Source organism: Mercenaria mercenaria, chromosome 16 (genome assembly GCF_021730395.1).
Source record: "Mercenaria mercenaria strain notata chromosome 16, MADL_Memer_1, whole genome shotgun sequence".
NCBI lineage: Eukaryota > Metazoa > Mollusca > Bivalvia > Venerida > Veneridae > Mercenaria > Mercenaria mercenaria.
In genome coordinates, this window is record NC_069376.1 from 62,945,508 (window position 1) to 62,956,922 (window position 11,415).

The window sequence follows — 11,415 nt, forward strand, 5'->3', positions numbered from 1 at the left end:
TGGGAAAATGTGACTTCTGATGGCATTTTTTGTTAATGCTCGGATATTAGTATTAAAGTGTTCCTTAGAATCGAACATGAAATTTAAAAGGGGCTGTCGCCTTCTAGGGTTCCTCATTACAGTACAATGGGGTCAAAGGTCAAATAAGTGCATTTACAAAGAAAATATGCCGCTGTGCACTCGTTTTATTTTCATATACCATCTAAATTGGTTTAAATACTGTGTCTCAATGCCCTTTACTATTTTGCAAATAAAACTGATGATAATATATATAAAATATGTATCTAATATATATATAATATTATATAGAATAATATATATCTGGGGAAATATGACGGCAAAGTATGTTTACTTGATATGTTTGCTAATCTTTATATGTGGATGAACTAGTGAAATATGGTTTGAAAATGTTGTATCAAAGGGTTATTTCAATGTAAATTCAAGGTCACAGACATGTCAAGGTCAAAACTGAACTTCTAAAAATGACTGCTAAGTTATTAACGGTAGCAAAATGGTGCGTATATTAACAATATACACAACAACTTTTCTGACTCCACACCTGTTTTTCCCTTTATCGCCAAATTTGACAGATTTCAATGAATGTTTTACACAATAAATGATTATTCTATTATAATATAACATAAAAACCACCATAGCCTATTGTAAATTCATTAAACTGTAATGGTTTCAATAAGGTAACCCTTAAATTAAAAGTCACATTAGTAAATTCCAACTCACAGTAGTACACTTTCACCCTATTAATTCAGTGATATTAAAATTGTTATATTCTGAATGTTCAACTCTGTTTAGTTGTAACGGAACATCTGTTAATATTTTCTGTTTGTACATATTAATTTTTATCAGGTTTGTGACGTCATTAATGACACCAAATTAATGACAAAATTGTTTAATCCCGCAGATGACAGTATTGCCATATACAGACCAGCACCAGGTTGCATTCATTCAGTGACATTTTTTTGTAGGGGGACGAGGGGTGGGGTACCTTATTTAAACTGTCATGGCACAACGAATGTACGAACAATTGATATTGTTGTTATGTTTATTTAATTGAACTGGTCATTAAACAGTGTGTCCAATTTTCATTCAAATTTGTCACAATTTGGCAGAGATAAAAACAAAAATCAGGTGTGCAGTTAGAAAAATTGTTGAGCAAATGATTACAAAATGACACTGCAAATGCATTTCTTTCATTTCAGGCAGCAATAAAACTTGAATTTAAGCTTTGAACTGACTATAAAAAGAATATTTACATATTGTACAATTTTTGAGAAATGTGTGCAAAAGAGAAAATATGATAGGTTTTGCAGAAGAAGACTAAGCGGAAAATGAATTACATATAAATGTATAAACTTCTTACGTAAATAGTACATTAGCTCAATCAGTAGAGCAAATATCTAATGATCGAGGGGCCATGAGTTCGATCCCTGGGAGAGGTGAATGTTCTCCATGACAGTTTGATAATAGACATTGTCATGAGTGATTTCGTCCTCCACTTTCTAAATCATTTGGAGATGTGGGCAGTTACTTGCAGGGAAAAGGCAACTGCTTGTAAAGACTCCAGATACACTGATTAATTAATTAATAATAAGTTAATTGACCGCCGTTACATTCATAATATTATATGAAATACTTCTCCAGCACCTAAAGAAATGATTTCAGATCTGGTGATGATTCATTATTTGATATATATTTATGCTAATTTGTCCAAGTGACGATGGTTAAATAGGACATTTTAGAAGAATAACTGAAATATTAGTCAGAGCATAGGTTTACACTGTCACAGTACATGTACGGTAATAAACTAATCAGAAGAGAACTGTATGATTTCAACTAGTTAATCTATACACTATTCCCTTGATTCACTGTAATATAGTTATTTTTTTTACTACGCAGTCAGGCTTTTATCATCATATTTTAGGTACAGTCGAATACCGTTACCTCGATATTCAAGGGACTGTAAAAATTGCATCGGCGTATCCGAAGTTCGACGTAACGATATACGATATCTGGGACAACTTTGTACTTGTGTCGGACGTCTATATTGTCACTATATCCATTGTTGTTTTTTTTTTCAGAGGGTTTGAAAGGGGAAAGAAATAATATAACGTAAATACGATTTTAATTTTATTGACAAATAAAGATATTAATTAAATAGTACATACATACATTTAAGTTTTAAATTTTTCAAAATATACGTGTAAAGATTAGCATTTTATTCCTTCATTAAACAAGTCTGAATGCAGCTGTAATGTTCCTAGTTGAGTAGTCATTTTGACTGTGCTTCGATAACGAAAATTTGCCTGTGTAATACGCATATTGTTACTCAATCCTAAATGGCAGATACAGAAAAATATTTCATCCAAATTAATTGTTATATTGGAAAACAAGTTGCCCGCTTGCACGCTGTTTTATATGTCTAATTATTTGGAATTAAATGCAAACTTCCTAACATTTGAATTGGATTAAAGATTAAATAACAAACACACTAACTTGATTATGATAAATACATCGCCGGACAACAATAGGTTGCTTTTCACACCTTACAAATAACATGGATATTTTTTGACACGCTGTGATATCGACGAAACCAGGTGTAAAATCATTACAGGTAAGTTGACAGGACTGAAAAATCTCATCGAGCTATACAAAATATCGAGCTAATCATATCGAGGTAATGATAAATAATTACATTAGAATATATAGGGAAATATCGGGACCGGCTAAAACACATCGTGCTAACCGGAGTATCGAGCTAACCGATATCGAGGTAACGATATTCAACTGTATTTCCAATTAAGTAGCACATTTCAAGAACTAGATTTTTTATCAGCGAAGCTCTTAATGCGATATTTGCGTCATTTTAATCTAAAAATTCACCACGCTATTGCTGTTTCGATCTTTTTTATCTTTGGCTTTGCTTCTACACTCTCACTTCTTATTTAAATCAAAGTTGAAAAGCGAATCAGATCGTAACAATTTACAGATCCGACATATGGTTTCAGACAGGATGTCCTTGACAACATTGTGAAAACAGTGATACATTGAAGTTATACCTTCCGATATTTTCATGATTACTGACATAATTATGATGGTTCAACTAATCAAAATGATGAAATATTGTGGTTCGATAGTTACCACGAGATATAAAAAGCGTAAAAATAACCTTCCTGTAGGATGAGAAGAGCATGAAGAAGAGATCTGAAATTCAAAATGATGGATTTATAATAAACAAATAATGCCGATTGATATATTATGTCAGGCTAACCCGTCAATAGCTTGTGAAGTGTTATCGAGTTTATTCATTTTTTATACAAGGGTAAGAAGTTATTTCTATATAAGGGAAATTCATTCCAACATTCCGCACTGAATTTAATTGACAATATATTTTACACGTTTAAGGCTACAATAGCATTAGCTCACAATTGCTTATTTTATAACAACAGTAGATTCCTTCTTGATACATTGGTAAGTTTCTACACACGGTTCTATCACCAACCAATCACTCGGAAATCTAAAGGTGTTTTAACAGGAAAACAAACATGCTTTGCCCCTATATTCACGGTCATAAAGATCATACTAAAAACATTCGATATACTATCGAATTCACTGAGAATTATCAAGCCTTTTTGAAGTTATGACATCTAAAGAACCAACATAAACAAATATTTACAAAATTGTAGATATTGAAACACTTGAAGAGCGGTTACAAGTTCTTATAATAGCCTAATGTCAGTGTGCAAGGAATAATTTTTTAGTGATTCAAAAATATGAAAAGTACCATTTTTCATGCTGATCATCATGCGTAAACCAATGGAATAGAGTTTTGATTGACACCATGGACAGTTTAGATAATGCTTGAGAAAAATTTCACATTTCATTTTATCTCACAAACAGACTTAATCAAACCGAGTTTGCTATTTTTGCGTTCTGGAGTTCTGTGCCACCGAAGGAACCTTTAGATCTATCAACAGTTAGTACAGCCAAACTATTTTCGCGAGAGTTTGATAGGACAAGTAACATGTGTTCCAGATATCAGTAGTACAAGCTAACGTGACGTATACATTATATAGACCTTACATCGAGTTCGAGCGAGCAAACTTTGACTTTGCTAGTCTTTATAAAATACAGTCAAACCTGTCTATAAAGACCACCCTTGGGTGAAACAAAGACTGGTCTTAATTGACAGGTGGTCTTTGTTCACAGGTAAAACATAGTGTAAATGTCAAAATAGGAAACAAAACCAGTAGTTTAGAGCCAGGTGGTTTCTGTTCAGAGGTGGTCTTTAGCACAGGTTTGACTGTACGCGCCATAGAATTTTTCTACCTGTACTGTTCATACAGACAACCATACAGGTAACCAACCAGCCATTATGGAAACTGTTAGCCAGAAAACGGAAATTTTAAAAGCATGAGAAAAATAACTTTCATAAATGAACAAAATATTCGAGCGTACGACAATTTTAGCTCATTCTATAGAAATACCTTTAGTCGTTTTGAATTTAGCCAGTCTTAAATGCAATAAATCTATTTGAAGTAATTTATTTTACTTCTGAAATTCATAATTATCACCGAAAAATTACAAGTTTGTACTAGAATGTAGCAAAATTTGCAGATATCTGAAGTTTATAACAAATATGCACTTACTGACCTTTGACCTTGTGCTGTGACCTTACTATGACCCTTAGAAGGCGACAGCCCCTCTGAAAAGTTTCCAATTTTTATAAAGTTAACAATGAACATGGCTGTCGGGCATTAACAAAAAATGCCATCATAGCCATTTTCTAGGCCTCTTTTTTGGATATATAGGCAGACTATGTCTTTTTCCAGTATTCCAGATAATTGTTTCTTTTTATCTTTTTTTTATTTGATCAAACTTGAATGGTTTTCATTGCAAATATCAACCTCTAGTAGATATAAATTAACATGATTTTTATTTGAAAAAATGAAACTTGTATTAAGGAAACAGATTTTAAATAAACATATAGTATTCAATCAATAAAACGTTCTGAGGCAATACCAACAAACCCTAATAAATTACAGTTTCTTTTTCGTCGAGAAGAATGTTATCTATAGCAAAACAATCATACAGAAAACAAACTGTTCATTTCTACATAAAATCAGCGGAGGCATTAGTACGATCTACATTTTTTTTAAAACTGTGTTGTCAGTTGAAAGCATTCAAAGCGCCTAAATTTATCCAGGTTAATAATTAATGCATTGACATACTGAAATATCAATGGCTGTTTTTATGTTATGTTGGTCTAAGCTGTCAAAATAAATGCAAATAATGATTTCACCTCTCACGTTAGACGGATGGCAATAGACCTGTGTTAATGCTTTCAAGATAAAATTTACATTTCTACATCATTTGAAAAAGAAACTCGATTATTAGATTACCCAACTATTTAAATCACTTTTTAAAGAACTGCATTTGGTCTCGTTAGCGGTAATCAACTATAAACAACTGAGAACATTATGGTAAATTATATATAAGCTAAGACAATAGCAACTTAATTGCAGCATTTGCAATGTATGAAATTCTGATATGACAGTAACCTTTTTATCAAGTTACTTCACTATCGATTGTCCTTACGCATCATACCTTTTTTTTTTGCAAATTATTCATTGAACCTGTTTGTATTTCTAAGCTGGTAGTCGATGTTAGTAAGTTGACTTTCCCACAGTCAGTACAGTTAGTTTTTAGAATGTAAAATATAGCCTTTACAATATTGTTGTTGCTGAGTACGTTTTATCTTTGCAACTTGATGTTCTATCTAGTGGCACCAACGACTCTCCGTATTCAAATACTTTCAGCCTTGCCAATATTTCAAATGTATTCCACATTGTTTTGCACATTTTCCTCCAACACGTTTGGAAGCCATTTTACCTTTACCAAACGGGAAATTGCATTTCTAATTCTGGAAATGCAGGTTTTGCACTAAATTAAAGTATAAGTGCTAACTTCTGAGGACAATTAAAAGATAACGAAAATAAATTCTGAACGGTAAAAATTTAGAAATACACGGTTTATGTACAGTGGTACCAATATATATCTGTAACTTGAAAATCATTATGCACTGGTCAGTTTTTCTGGCCCTATTAAAACAGTGATTTTGTTTCCCGAACGGGAAAATATGTCTCTTAATATAGTCCTGATTTCCCAACCACTGTTAAAGTTGAGCTAATGAACGAAAAGCACAGCTTTAAAAGGATTTTCTACTATTTAACGTTTAAACACGTTTTTATCAAATTTGAAATTTCTTCAAGGTTGAATTGAAACATAGCTGATTTATTACAGTAATAAATTGAACGTCTATGTGTTTTTATTTTTCTTCAAGTAGATCTTACTAGCTTTTCAATCGCTTAATCTTTCTGATAAGACAGTAAAGATAAAGATGGAAGATATTTTAAATTACGGACAAGAGTTTTTCCATGAAAATTATTATCCAGTTTTCAACGAAAAGGTCAATGTAGTCTTTCAAGTTATAGAGTCATGGCCGTCTTCCAAGTAATAGACTCTTAAACCACGTTCGTATTTTCGTATTGTACACTTGCAAAGCAATATTTTCTCAAGTGAATGGCGGTTAAGGAATAAATATTTGATAAAGGGATCGGTTGTCTAGTAGTTAAGGTGCCGGCCGCTCAATTCAGTGGTCGTGGGTTTTAACAGCCTCAATAGGGTCACATTCACGCCATCTCAAATCACAACAGTTCTGTTTTTTCCAGAAAGCAAACTCGAGAGTGGTTCAATTGAGCTTGAAGTTTTCATCACTGTTGAGCTGAAATGAATTAGTATAAACTAAACTAAGTATTCGATACCTTCAAAATTGTGGCATGCATTTGCAAGTTGTTCAGTCACAATACTTGCTAAATGCTCGTTTTATCCAAACAAATAGGGTGAGCTGACATACATTTGTAGGATAGTCTTTTTTTTAGAATTATATTTACGTTTTCAGTTAATATGCTGAATACTGATGTAATAAATATCATTTGTAATACAGTCCATTTTTATATTATACGACTGAGTAACTTTTTTAAATGTCACTTTATAAATCAAAGCACTGAGAGACTGATGTGGGCAGTGGTTGACATCCTCTGGTAATGGGCATGAATAGTTAGCTAAGTTTGGTGATTCTAGTTAAACTACTTGATTAATAAGTATTTTCAACCTTTTTTTTTACCAAATCATGGGGTAAAACTCTGCTTTTACTCTGTCAAGAGGGATAAAATAATATATGAGCAAAGCTCATATGCTTATAGAAAATTTTGTGAGGTTTGGTTAATTTTGTTCAAAATCCTTTCTGAATTTTAAGCATTTTTTAAACAAATCAATGGGAAAACACTCTGCTTTTACTGGAACAATGGGAATAACAGTAAATTTGAGCAAAGGTCATGGACTAATTGATAATTATGTGATGTTTGGATATTCTAGTTATAACAAGACCTTGTAGAACACTTGCATGAAGTGATTGATAAGGAACAGAAATTATTTGGTCACTGCCCACTGGACATTTAACGTATTTACCTTAAATCAATGATTATGGTCATTAACCAGTCTTAAATGAGCTCCGTATCAAATGTGATCTTAGACAAAAGCATAATCTAGTTTTCTGGCAAAAAAGTTCTATTTTCAATGTGTTCTTCACCTTTGACCTACTGAACTCAAAATCGATAGGGGTCATTTGCTGGTCATGACAAATCTTCCAATCTCATGATCCTAGGCCCAAGCGTTCTCCAGTTACCATAAAAAAACCGATAGGTCTAAAGACCTACCAACATCCATCATCAAACAATTATATTTACAATATACCCCTCCTCGTTCGGAGAAGGGCAATTAATTTTCAAGTTAGAAGATACCCATGTCTCCCCCAATGCATAGTCGTAATAGGCAAGAAGTCAATAGAGGATAGGAGTGAAAGACAAAGAGACACTAATGGTTGGCTGCAATAGAGATCATCTACTGGGCATGTCCAATCACCCTATGAAGTTTCAAAATTCTGGATCAAGTGATTCTTAAATTACTGATCCAGAAAGAGTTTTTCCAGCTTCAGGTCTCTGTGACCCTTCGCTTAAGTCAAGTGACTCAAGAAACATTAAGGGTCATCAACTTTGTAATTCCTATCATCGTGATTGAAGGTTCTGGGTCAAATAATTCTAAAGTTATTGGTTGGAAACATTTTCAAAGTTCTGGTTCCTGTGACCTTAACTTTCGATCAAGTGATTCGAAAATCAATAGGGGTCATCTGCTCAACATGCCCAATCATCCTATGAAGTTTCAATATTCTTGGCTAAGTGGTTCTCAAGTTATTGATCAGAAACGGAGGGAGGGGTATATTGTTTTGCATATGTCGGTCGGTCGGTCGGTTGGTATGTAGATCAATCCGTTTCCGGATGATAACTAAAGAGCGCTTGGGCCTAGAATCATTAAATTTCATAGGGTTGGTGGTCATGACAAGCAGATGACTCCTATTGATTTTGAGATCAGTAGGACAAAGGTCAAAGTCACGGTGAGCCAGAACAGTTAAACGGATTCCGGTTGATAACTCAAGAACGCTTCGGCCTAGACTCATGAAAGTTGATAGGGAGATTGGTTATGACAAGCAGATGATCATTATTGATTTTGAGATCAGAAGGTCAAAGGTCAAGGTCACAGTGGCCAGGAACAGTTTAACGGTTTTCGGATAATAACTCAAGAACGGTTTGGTCTAGGATCACGAAAGTTTATAGGGAAGTTGATCATGAACAGTAAATGACTCCTATTGATTTTGAGATCAGTAGGACAAACGTCAAGGTCACGGTGAGCCAGAACAGTTAAACGGTTTCCGGCTGATAACTCAAGAACACTTAGACTTAGGATCACAAAACTTAATAGAAAGGTTGATCATGACCAGCAGATGACCCCTATTGATTTTGTGGTCACTAGGTCACAGGTCAAGGTCACAGTGTGACCTGCAACAGTTAAAATGTTTCCGGACGATCACTTGAGAATGCTAAGGTCTAGGATCACGAAACTTAATATGGAGGTTTATCATGACCAGCAGATGACCCCTATTGAATTTGAGGTCAATAGGTCAAAGTTCAATGTCACTTTGACCAAGAACAGTAGAATTTTTGTGCACAGTGACCATATAATTTCTGTTCCTTGTGCAATTACTGAATGCATCAGTGTGTGTGGGGAGGTGGGGGTGGGGGGGGGGGGGAGGGGGGGGTGCATTTTGTGTTCTAGAGCTCTTGTTTCAAATGAGATCTCATCTTGGTAAAAGCAGGCTATGAAAATATTATACATAAATTAAATAGATAAAAGACACTTCAGAATAGTTCTTAAAAAAATTAAATGTTTTATTCACTTTTAAAACAACCAAAACAACTCCTACTGTCTCCGATATCAGCACATATCATGATCTTCAGGTTGCATTCGGTCATTTTTCAGCTATAGATTAATGTAGTATGCCTCATAATCATGACAGCATGCATGTTTTAGAGTTGCTATATTTTCTGGTCCTTTGGGATCAAGGAGTCCATTTAACATATATGGAATAGAGTTCCGATTAAGCCGGTGCTAGCGGGCGTAAGAGGTGTTGCACATTTCATTAACTCTCATGAACAGACTCAATCAAACCGAGTCTGCTATTATTCTTCTTGGTTGCATTCTTTGCTTCCAAACAGGGTCTTTAAATAAAGAGACCCTGTTCCAAAGGATCTTTTTACGAAATTTATTGTTAAAAAATGCAAATACTGAAAATCGAAATTTTTCAAACTTAGTTTGAATTGTCTCAAATGATTTCATTGCAGCCTTCAAAATCCCGCTATTGTATAATTACCCGAGAAGAAATCGTATGCCGGTACGTGAATATTTGGGGACGAAAACACCGCGAATTTACCGGCGATTAAAAGGCGAACTTATTAAGAATAATGTTTCTTTCGAATTAATTATACCCTTGAATAATATGCCAATCACAAACACCAGCTAGAATGTAAAATTAAATGAAATTGAAGTGCATATGTTCGTATTTTCGGGGAACAGGTACGAATATTTCGCCCCCTCTGTTACGGCTGCAATTATTTTCCTAAGTCGTGCAAATAAAAATTATTTACGTAAATATCATGAAAGAATCGTATCTTTCTCTATGAAAAATAATTAAGATAACACCTCTTCTGTTGATTTCATGCAATATATCTTTCCATAAACCCATTTCTTTGCCATAAACTTCGACGGATTCATAAGACGCACGCTGTGATAGTTGGATGTTTTCTGATCATATGACCAAAACAAGCTCTTAAGTGTTGTTATGATAATAAAATTTCGATTAACTTAACTAGCAGGAACTGAGTTTAAATCTAAAATGATGAAAAAACGCAAACTTGATTTTAATACCGATAATAATTCTACGCGTACTGTATTATTTTTGTAGGTTATGTATAGTTTATTTTGGTCATGTGATCAAAGCGAGCATGCTCATTTTCATACGCTTGGTTTCTGTTATAAAATATAGATTACGACAAATATGTACTTAAGGAAAGCATTTTTTTTAATAAAGTTGAATCTCAGAAATTTTCCGAAAGTTAAACAGCGTTGTATTACGTAAAAGTTATGGATGACATGGAACTACCTGTTGTTCGGTTTCGGATATGCGTATCGACCGTAAATTTGTGGTATGGTAAATCTGTGGGCTACGCTTCACTGCCCACAAAAACCAAGTTAAAGCTGTATGAAGTGTATTGAAAATATATGTGCATATTTGTGCAGAAATCCTTGTAACGAAATATTCCTTTCTGATTTGCTGTCTTTCTAAACACAAGAAGGCAAGTTCATGTTGACTATTTCTATAAAGCAATTGCCACTGACAACTGAAATATCTCAGTAACAGTGAATAAGATTACAGTGAATAAGATTATGAAACGCCGTACATGTCTGATGTAGATAAATCATTTACTATACATTTTGGGATACTCTCTTCTAAAATAAAATATTCCATGTTCACTGATTTGCATTTCAAATAATAATATGTCAGTTTGGTTTCCTAGTTTGTCTATTGGTGTGCTTATAGATAATAAACTATCATTTTAAATTTTAAATGCTTTTTTGTTCACATGAAATAAAGTGCTCATATAAGATGTTTATAGTCGACGAAAGTCTAACCCTCGAATAGATGGAGGAACTGGTTCTAGGTGGGCCCGTGGCAGTTGTCATACTTTCCTCTCCAGCATTCAGACTAAGCCAATACTGCTGGAAACAATGTCAGTGTATATAAAGAAACACTGAGTTCTATTCTAGACATCATACACCACCTAGAATTAAACACTGATCGCTAGAACTGAAATCTAATCTGCGTAGTACCGTCTAACTTGTTTGTTGATATACTGTGTTCTTCAAATAAATTACAGTCATCTTATG